Raw genomic sequence first — 9,703 nt, 5'->3', positions numbered from 1 at the left:
TGTACCCCTTCGGGTCCCTACATTTGTATCTTTGTGGTAAATACCCAGTAGTGCAATTGCTGGATCGAACGGTAGCTCTAATTTCAACTGTTTGAGGAACCTCCATACTGTTTTCCAGAGGGGTTGCACCAGCTTGCATTCCCACCAACAGTGTAGGAGGGTTCCCCTTTCTCCACATCCCCGCCAACATCTGTCGTTCCCTGACTTGTTAATTTTAGCCATTCTGACGGGTGTGAGGTGGTATCTCATTGAGGTTTTGATTTGGATTTCCCTGATGCCGAGTGATGTTGAGCACTTTTTCATGTGCCTGTTGGCCATTTGGATGTCTTCTTTGGAGAAATGTCTGTTCATGTCTTCTGCCCATTTCTTGATTGGATTATTTGTTCTTTGGGTGTTGAGTTTGATAAGTTCTTTAGAGATTTTGGATACTAGTCCTTTATCGGATATGTCATTTGCAAATATTTTCTCCCATTCTGTCGGTTGTCTTTTGGTTTTGTGGACTGTTTCTTTTGCTGTGCAAAAGCTTTTTATCTTGATGAAATCCCAATAGTTCATTTTTGCCCTGGCTTCCCGTGCCTTTGGCGATGTTTCTAGGAAGAAGTTGCTGCGGCTGAGGTCGAAGAGGTTGCTACCTGTGTTCTCCTTTAGGATTTTGATGGACTCCTGTCTCACGTTTAGGTCTTTCAACCATTTGGAGTCTATTTTTGTGTGTGGTGTAAGGAAATGGTCCAGGTTTATTCTTCTGCATGTGGCTGTCCAATTTTCCCAACACCATTTGTTGAAGAGACTGTCTTTTTTCCATTGGACATTCTTTCCTGCTTTGTCAAAAATAAGTTGACCATAGAGTTGAGGGTCCATTTCTGGGCTCTCGATTCTGTTCCATTGATCTATGTGTCTGTTTTTGTGCCAGTACCATACTGTCTTGATGATGACAGCTTTGTAATAGAGCTGGAAGTCCGGAATTGTGATGCCGCCAGCTTTGCTTTTCTTTTTCAATATTCCTCTGGCTATTCGGGGTCTCTTCTGGTTCCGTACAAATTTTAGGATTATTTGTTCCATTTCTTTGAAAAAAGTGGTTGGTATTTTGATGGGGATTGCATTGAATATGTAGATTGCTCTAGGTAGCATTGACATCTTCACAATGTTGGTTCTCCCAATCCATGAGCATGGAACGTTTTTCCATTTCTTTGTGTCTTCTTCAGTTTCTTTCATGAGTATTTTATAGTTTTCTGAGTACAGATCCTTTGCCTCTTTGGTTAGATTTATTCCTAGGTAACTAATGGTATTGGGTGCAGTTGTAAATGGGATCGACTCCTTGATTTGTCTCTCTTCTGTCTTGTTGTTGGTGTATAGGAATGCCACTGATTTCTGTGCATTGATTTTATATCCTGCTACTTGACTGAATTCCTGTGTGAGATCTAGCAGTTTTGGGGTGGAGTCTTTTGGGTTTTCCACATACAGTATCCTATCATCTGCAAAGAGTGAGAGTTTGACTTCCTCTTTGCCGATTTGGATGCCTTTGATTTCTTTTTGTTGTCTGATTGCTGTGGCTAGGACTTCTAATACTATGTTGAATAGCAGTGGTGAGAGTGGACATCCCTGCCGCGTTCCTGACCTTAGGGGAAAGGCTCTCAGCCTTTCCCCATTGAGAATGATACTCGCTGTAGGTTTTTCATAGATGGCTTTTATGATATTGAGGTATGTACCCTCTATCCCTATACTCTGCAGAGTTTTGATCAAGAAAGGATGTTGTACTTTGTCAAATGCTTTTTCTGCATCTATTGAGAGGATCATATGATTCTTGTTCTTTCTTTTGTTAATGTATTGTATCACGTTGATTGATTTGCGGATGTTGAACCAGCCTTGCAGCCCAGGAATAAATCCCACTTGGTCATGGTGAATAATCCTTTTAATGTACTGTTGGATCCTATTGGCTAGTATTTTGGTGAGAATTTTTGCATCCATGTTCATCAAGGATATTGGTCTGTAATTCTCCTTTTTTATGGGGTCTTTGTCTGGTTTTGGGATCAAGGTAATGCTGGCCTCATAAAATGAGTTTGGAAGTTTTCCTTCCATTTCTATTTTTTGGAAAGGTTTCAGGAGAATAAGTATTAATTCTTCTTTAAATGTCTGATAGAATTCCCCTGGGAAGCCATCTGGCCCTGGGCTTTTGTTTCTTGGGAGATTTTTGATGACTGCTTCAATTTCCTTAGTGGCTATAGGTCTGTTCCGGTTTTCTATTTCTTCCTGGTTCAATTTTGGTAGTTGATACATCTCTAGGAATGCACCCATTTCTTCCAGGTTATCTAATTTGCTGGCATAGAGTTGCTCATGATATGTTCTTATAATTGTTTGTATTTCTTTGGTGTTGGTTGTGATCTCTCCTCTTTCATTCATGATTTTGTTGATTTGGGTCATTTCTCTTTTCTTTTTGATCAGTCTGGCCAGGGGTTTATCAATCTTGTTAATTCTTTCAAAGAACCAGCTCCTAGTTTCGTTGATCTGTTCTACTGTTCTTTTGGTTTCTAGTTCATTGATTTCTGCTCTGATCTTTATTATTTCTCTTCTCCTGCTGGGTTTAGGCTTTATTTGCTGTTCTTTCTCCAGCTCCTTTAGGTGTAGGGTTAGGTTGTGTATTTAAGAGTTTTCTTGTTTCTTGAGAAAGGCTTGTATTGCTATATATTTTCCTCTCAGGACTGCCTTTGCTGCATCCCAAAGATTTTGAACAGTTGTGTTTTCATTTTCATTGGTTTCCATGAATTTTTAAAATTCTTTAATTTCCTGGTTGACCCATTCATTCTTTAGTAGGATGCCCTTTAGCTTGCATGTATTTGAGTTCTTTCCGACTTTCCTCTTGTGATTGAGTTCTAGTTTCAAAGCATTGTGGTCTGAAAATATGCAGGGAATGATCCCAATCTTTTGGTACCGATTGAGACCTGATTTGTGACCTAGGATGTGATCAATTCTGGAGAATGTTCCATGGGCACTAGAGAAGAATGTGTATTCCGTTGCTTTGGGATGGAATGTTCTGAAGATGTCTGTGAAGTCCATTTGGTCCAGTGTCTCATTTAAAGTCTTTATTTCCTTGTTGATCTTTTGCTTCGATGATCTGTCCATTTCAGTCAGGGGGGTGTTAAAGTCCCCCACTATTATTGTATTGTTGTCAATGTCTTTCTTTGCTTTTGTTATTAATTGCCTTATATAATTGGCTGCTCCCATGTTCGGGGCATAGATATTTACAATTGTTAGATCTTCTTGTTGGATAGACCCTTTAAGTAGCATATAGTGTCCTTCCTCATCTCTTATTACAGTCTTTGTTTTAAAACGTAGTTTGTGTGATATAAGGATTGCCACCCCAGCTTTCTTTTGGTGTCCATTAGCATGGTAAATGGTTTTCCACCCCCTCACTTTCAATCTGGGGGTGTCTTTGGGTCTAAAATGAGTCTCTTGCAGACAGCATATTGATGGGTCTTGTTTTTTAATCCAATCAGATAGCCTGTGTCTTTTGATTGGGGCATTGAGCCCATTTACATTCAGGGTAACTATTGAAAGGTATGAATTTAGTGCCATTGTGTTGCCTGTAAGGTAACTGTTAACTGTATGCTGTCTGTGTTCCTTTCTGATCTTTGCTGCTTTTAGGCTCTCTCTTTGCTTAGAGGACCCCTTTCAATATTTCTTGGAGGGCTGGTTTCGTGTTTGCAAATTCCTTTAGTTTTTGTTTGTTCTGGAAGCTTTTTATCTCTCCTTCTGTTTTCAATGACAGCCTAGCTGGATATAGTATTCTTGGCTGCATATTTTTCTCGTTTAGTGCTCTGAAGATATCTTGCCAGTCCTTTCTGTCCTGCCAGGTCTCTGTGGATAGGTCTGTTGCCAATCTAATGTTTCTACCATTGTAGGTTACATATCTCTTCTCCCGAGCTGCTTTCAGGATTTTGTCTTTGTCTCTGAGAATCGTAAGTTTTACTATGAGATGTCGGGGTGTTGACCTATTATTATTGATTTTGAGAGGGGTTCTCTGTGCCTCCTGGATTTTGATGCCTGTTTCCTTCCTCACGTTAGGGAAGTTCTCTGCTTTTATTTGCTCCAATATACCTTCTGCTCCTCTCTCTCTCTCTTCTTCTTCTGGGATCCCAATTATTCTAATATTGTTTCGTCTTATCGTATCACTTATCTCTTGAATTCTGCCCTCGTGATCCTGTAGTTGTTTCTCTCTCTTTTTCTCAGCCTCTTTATTTTCCATCATTTGGTCTTCTATATCGCTGATTCTCTCTTCTGCCTCATTTATACTAACAGTAAGTTCACCCATTTTTGATTGCACCTCATCAATAGCCTTTTTGATTTCGATTTGGTTAGATTTTAGTTCTTTTATTTCTCCAGAAAGGGTTTCTCTAATAACTTCCACGCTTTTTTCAAGCCCAGCTAGTATCTTTAAAGTCATGATTCTGAACTCTAGGTCCGACATCGTACTAATGTCCGTATTGAGTAGGTCCCTGGCTGACGGTACTACCTCTTGTTCTTTTTGCTGAGGTGATTTCTTTCATCTTGTCATTTTGTCCAGAGGAGAATAGATGAATGAGAGAACAAAATGCTAACAGGTTAACAACGTTCCCAGCAAATATACTGTATACAAATCAGAAAAGACCTGAAACCAGGGGAAAAGAAAGGGAAAGAAAAAAGAAAGAGAAAAAAAAAAGAAAAAAAAAGATAAAAACAAAAACAGAACAATACAAAAAAAGCAGAATGTGATCAGATATGATCAGGCTAGTGCATAGATCAGTGCACACACTAGATTTTGGGCGTATTTTGGTCTGTTAGTAAAAGTGCCTTCTAAAATTTTAAAGGAAGAAAGACATATATGTACAAAATAAGGGTTGATACAATGAAGGGATGGAAGATGACTGTAAAGATGAAAATTATAAAAGATTTTATATTAGGACTTGATAAGAAGTTGTTTGAAAAAAGAAACAAGATTTAAGAAAAAAAAGGAAAAAGGGAGAGAATGTGATCAGGCAGGAGAGTAGAACAAACCCATACACTAGTGATTTAGGGTATATTTTGATCTGTTAGAAGAAACTATCTCAAAATTTTAAAGAGAGAACAAATTATATATATATGCCAAAAATAAGGGTAACTACTATGAAGGGATAAAAATATGACTCTAAAAATGAAAAATAAAAAATGTTTTTTTTTTTAAAAAGGGATTCATAAGATGTTGGTTGAAAAGGGAAAAAGAAAAATAAAAAAAAACAGTCAACAAAAATTAACTTTGATGAACTAATGAATCATGGTAAAAAAAAAGCCATGAATTCTATGTGCAGTTCCCCTAGCGCTGGAGTTCTCCCGTTCTCCTTGATCGGTAAACTTGGTCTTGGCTTGCTGGCTGTTCGTGCTGATCTTCTGGGGGAGGGGCCTGTTGCCGTGGTTCCCAAATGTCTTTGCCGGAGGCGGAATTGCCCCGCCCTTGTCGGTCCGGGCTAAGGAACCTGCTCGGGTTTGCTCTCAGGAGCTTTTGTTCCCTGCAAGCTCTCGGTACAGCTTTGGAGGACCAGGGCAAAAATGGTGGCCTCCCAATCTCCACCCGGAGGAGCTGAGAACTCGGGGCCCCGCTCTTCAGTGCGCCCCCAGAGAAAAGCAGTCACTCCCGTCTCCCCGGTCTCCGGCCGCACTCCGTGCTCACCCGGCCGTGACCGAGCGTTGCTATCTCTGGCACCCGACCCCGTGTGGAGTCTCCAAACCCAGCAGATCCCTGCAGTGCACTCCCGCGTCGCTCCTCCCCGGGAAGGAAGGGGAGTCTCCCCAGCTCTGCCGCTTGTTGGGTCCCTGCTGGAGGAGCAGTGGCCCGACTGTCACCAAACACAGTTTATGGCAACCCCGAGCTGAGAGCCCGCGCCTCAGCTCCGTCTCTGCAGCCGGCTTCCCTGCTCTGATACCTGGGAGCTCTGCTGCACTCAGGCACCCCCGGTCTTTCTGTGACCCCGAGGGTCCTGAGACCACACTGTCCCGGGAGGATTCCACCCCCCGCTTAGCCACTGGAGCGACGTCCCTCAGCGGAGCCGAATTCTAAAAGGTCCGATTTTGTGCTCCGCGGCTCTAGCACTTGCCAGAAGCGGCCGGCGGAGGCCCATCCCCCGCCGTCTATCCTCCCGAATATCGCCTCGGATTCACTTCTCTGCACGTCCTACCTTCCAGTAAGTGGTCGCTTCTCTGTTCAGAGCGTTGTTGCTACTCTCCTCTTCGATCTCCTGTTGAGTTCGTAGGTGTTCAGAATGGTTTGATCCCTATTCAGCTGAATTCCTGAGACCAGACGAAATCTAGGTCTCCTACTCCTCCGCCATCTTGTTCCGCCCCCCAAGTATTGATATTTTAAGCAATGTTTTGTTATTCAGTATCATCCACTTAAAAATACATGAAAAACTGTTCCTTTAACAAAAATTGTATATCTTTTTCTCCTTGAATTTATATTTCTATTCTACCTTTCACATAGTATTGTAGTCTAATATATTTATATTTTCAAACCTTTTACCAATCACCCTTTATAGTTTATTACCAAGAGACTATATGTAAAACTTGAATTTTTTTTGTGCTAATATGGTTTGAAGTTCATTTTCTTCCTGGAGTATCCTAATCACTATTATAGGTATATAATTGATATAATTATTATATATTATTATAATTATTAAGTATAAAAAAGATTTTAAAAATGTTTCAGATGGAGTTATTCCTTTTACAATTATCTGTGGATTAATACCACATATCGCTCAATTGACACATAGTTCGGGATCAATATAATTCCTATTTTTGCATTTTGTATGTATAAATCATTATGAACCATTTTAACAAAAAGGTAGATAGAGTGGGAAGAATGTTGTTAAAAGGCAATGTCACTCAATTCTTTAGACACTTTCTGAGTTATGTGCCAAAAAAAATGTTATGACAGATTGTCACATATTTTAAATAATCTATCAACGTAAAAGCTATGAATGTTCTTTCAATTCATTTGATATATATAAATATATTTGTCATTACTATCATTCACTTTCTGGACACTAAGTCAGAATTTTGAATCATCTCTTTTATTTTTACCCTTGATGAATTTTATATAGTAGGGCAATTCACAATTGTGATATTAATTATCTTAATTATTTTAATTATCCCACTAGCAGGTAAGCCATTATGACAAGGAAATCGTTCTTTATCCCAGTCTTAAGAACAGAAGGGAGACTGCTGAGTAAAAAGTAATGGACAAGAACATAAAGTTTTCAAGATCCCTGGCTTTTCCCTGGATGGCAGGTTGAATTACTCATTATTTCTCTTTTTTCTTGTAACCCAAACAATGTTAAAATGGGAATAGCCAAACAAACCAACACTGGGCCTGTTACCTGTAATTCTAACAAAAAATAGACTTTATACTCTGTATTTATCAGAGTCATTATATCCTTTGTTTTGACTAAAAAAAAAAAAGTGTTTAGGAGTCATTTTGAATCCCATAATTTAAACTCTTCGAGAACTACAAAATTTACTCAAGCCAGGAGACTGTTAGATTGTTCAGGGTAAAGAGCCCTAAGTATATCATCTCACTATCAAATAACCAGCCTCTGAGATTCCTTCATGGCCACAATTCAAGGCCAGAAGCTAACCCTTTGATAAATGTACAAGTGAAATAAGAGGGAGCTGCTCAGGGAGACCACCTATCTATCAGGGCCACTGGTATCTTATCTCTGCTTTACCTATTGGTTTTCTTGTAACATGTGTACTTTTAATTAAAAGTAATACATCTTCTCTTGTTTACTGACAAATATGTCTGCCCACAGGGAATAGAAGGTAAGGGAATAAGGGAACTATAAGAGAAGAACTTAATTTCTTAACAGAAAGTCCTCTACAGACCATAAAAGGATATAAAACTTTATTTGCTCCAAAATATTTTAAAATACTTGGGGGAAATAAACATTTTTGTGCCTTTGGTTAGTTAGTTTTGTTTGTTTGTAAATTTTTACTTGTTTAACAAATGCTTATTGACCCAGGCCGTATTAGAAGCTGAGAAAATAACAGTAAACAAATCAGATAAAATCCCTGTCCCATGAAGCTTACACTCTACTGGGAAATTCTCAAAGTGAGTTTAGGGAGACAGCAGAGAACTAAGTGAGTGAATCCATGGATTCATAGATGCATGTCTACTAAAAACCAAATATCTTGGTTATGAAATTGCTTAATTGTAAGGAAAAGATGGTTTCACAAGACAAAAGCGAAGACTGATACATAGTTTTCCAAACAGTCCTATTTTCAACAATTTTACCACTTCTATAAACATGTTTAAGATCCTGTAATTTATATGAAAGATAATGAATACATATGAGTGTGAATATACACATATGTGTAAATATACACACATATACGAATATCCATATGTATATATACACACTGATATATATATTGGTATCTCTTTAAAAAATTTTTTATATTAACATATAATGTATTATTTGTTTTGGGGTACAGGTCTGTGATTTATTAGTCTTACACAATTCACAGTGCTCACCATAGCACATACCCTCCCCAATGTCCATCACCCAGCCACCCTATCCTTCCCACCCCGCTCCATTCCAGCAACCCTCAGTTTCCTGAGATTAAGAGTCTCTTATGCTTTGTTTCCCTCTCTGGTTTCATCTTCTTTCATTTTTCCCTCCCTTTCCCTATGATTCTCTGTCTTTTTCTCAAATTCTTCGTATCAGTGAGATTATATGACACTTGTCTTTCTCTGATTGACTTATTTCGCTTAGCATAATACCCTCTAGTTCCATCCACATCATTGCAAATAGCAAGATTTCATTTTTTGATGGCGATATAACATTCCATTATATATATATATATAACCACTTCTTCTTTATCCATTCATCTGTTGATGGACATCTAGGCTCTTTCCATAGTTTGGCTCTTGTGGACATTGCTGCTATAAACTTTGGGGTGCACGTGCCCCTTCGGATCCCTACATTTGTATCTTTGGGGTAAAAACCCAGTAGTGCAATTGCTGGGTCATAGGGTAGCTCTATTTTAAACTTTTGAGGAACCTCCATACTGTTTACCAGAGTGGCTGCACCAGCTTGAATTCCCACCAACAGTGTAGGAGTGTTCCCCTTTGTCTGCATCCTCACCAACAGCTCTCGTTTCCTGAGTGGTTAATTTTAGCCATTCTGACCAGTGTGAGGTGGTATTTCATTGTGGTTTTGATTTGTATTTCCATGATGTCGAGTGATATGGAGCATTTTTTCATGTGTCTATTGGCCATTTGGATGTCTTCTTTGCAGAAAGATCTGTTCATGTCTTCTGTCCATTTCTTGATTTGATTGGGTATTAAGTTTGATAAGTTCTTTATAGATTTTGGATACTAGCCCTTTATCTGATATGTCATTTGCAAATATCTTCTCCCATTCTGTCAGTTGTCTTTTGGTTTTGTTGACTGTTTCCTTTGCTGTGCAGAAGCTTTTCTTCTTAATGAAGTCCCAATTGGTTATTTTTGCCCTTGCTTCCCTTACCTTTCGCAATATTTCTAGGAAGAGGTTGCTGCAGCTGAGGTTGAAGAGGTTGCTGCCTGTGTTCTCAAGGATTTTGATGGATTCCTGTCTCACATTCAGGTCTTTCATCCATTTTGAGTCTATTTTTGTGTGTGGTGTAAGGAAATGGTCCAGTTTCATTCTTCTGCATGTGGCTG

The sequence above is a fragment of the Callorhinus ursinus genome, unplaced genomic scaffold, assembly GCF_003265705.2.
Source record: "Callorhinus ursinus isolate GAN/ISIS: 27379988/994484 unplaced genomic scaffold, GSC_fseal_2.0 scaffold3, whole genome shotgun sequence".
In the NCBI taxonomy this organism is placed as follows: domain Eukaryota; kingdom Metazoa; phylum Chordata; class Mammalia; order Carnivora; family Otariidae; genus Callorhinus; species Callorhinus ursinus.
Note: the sequence above shows the minus strand (reverse complement) of the source record.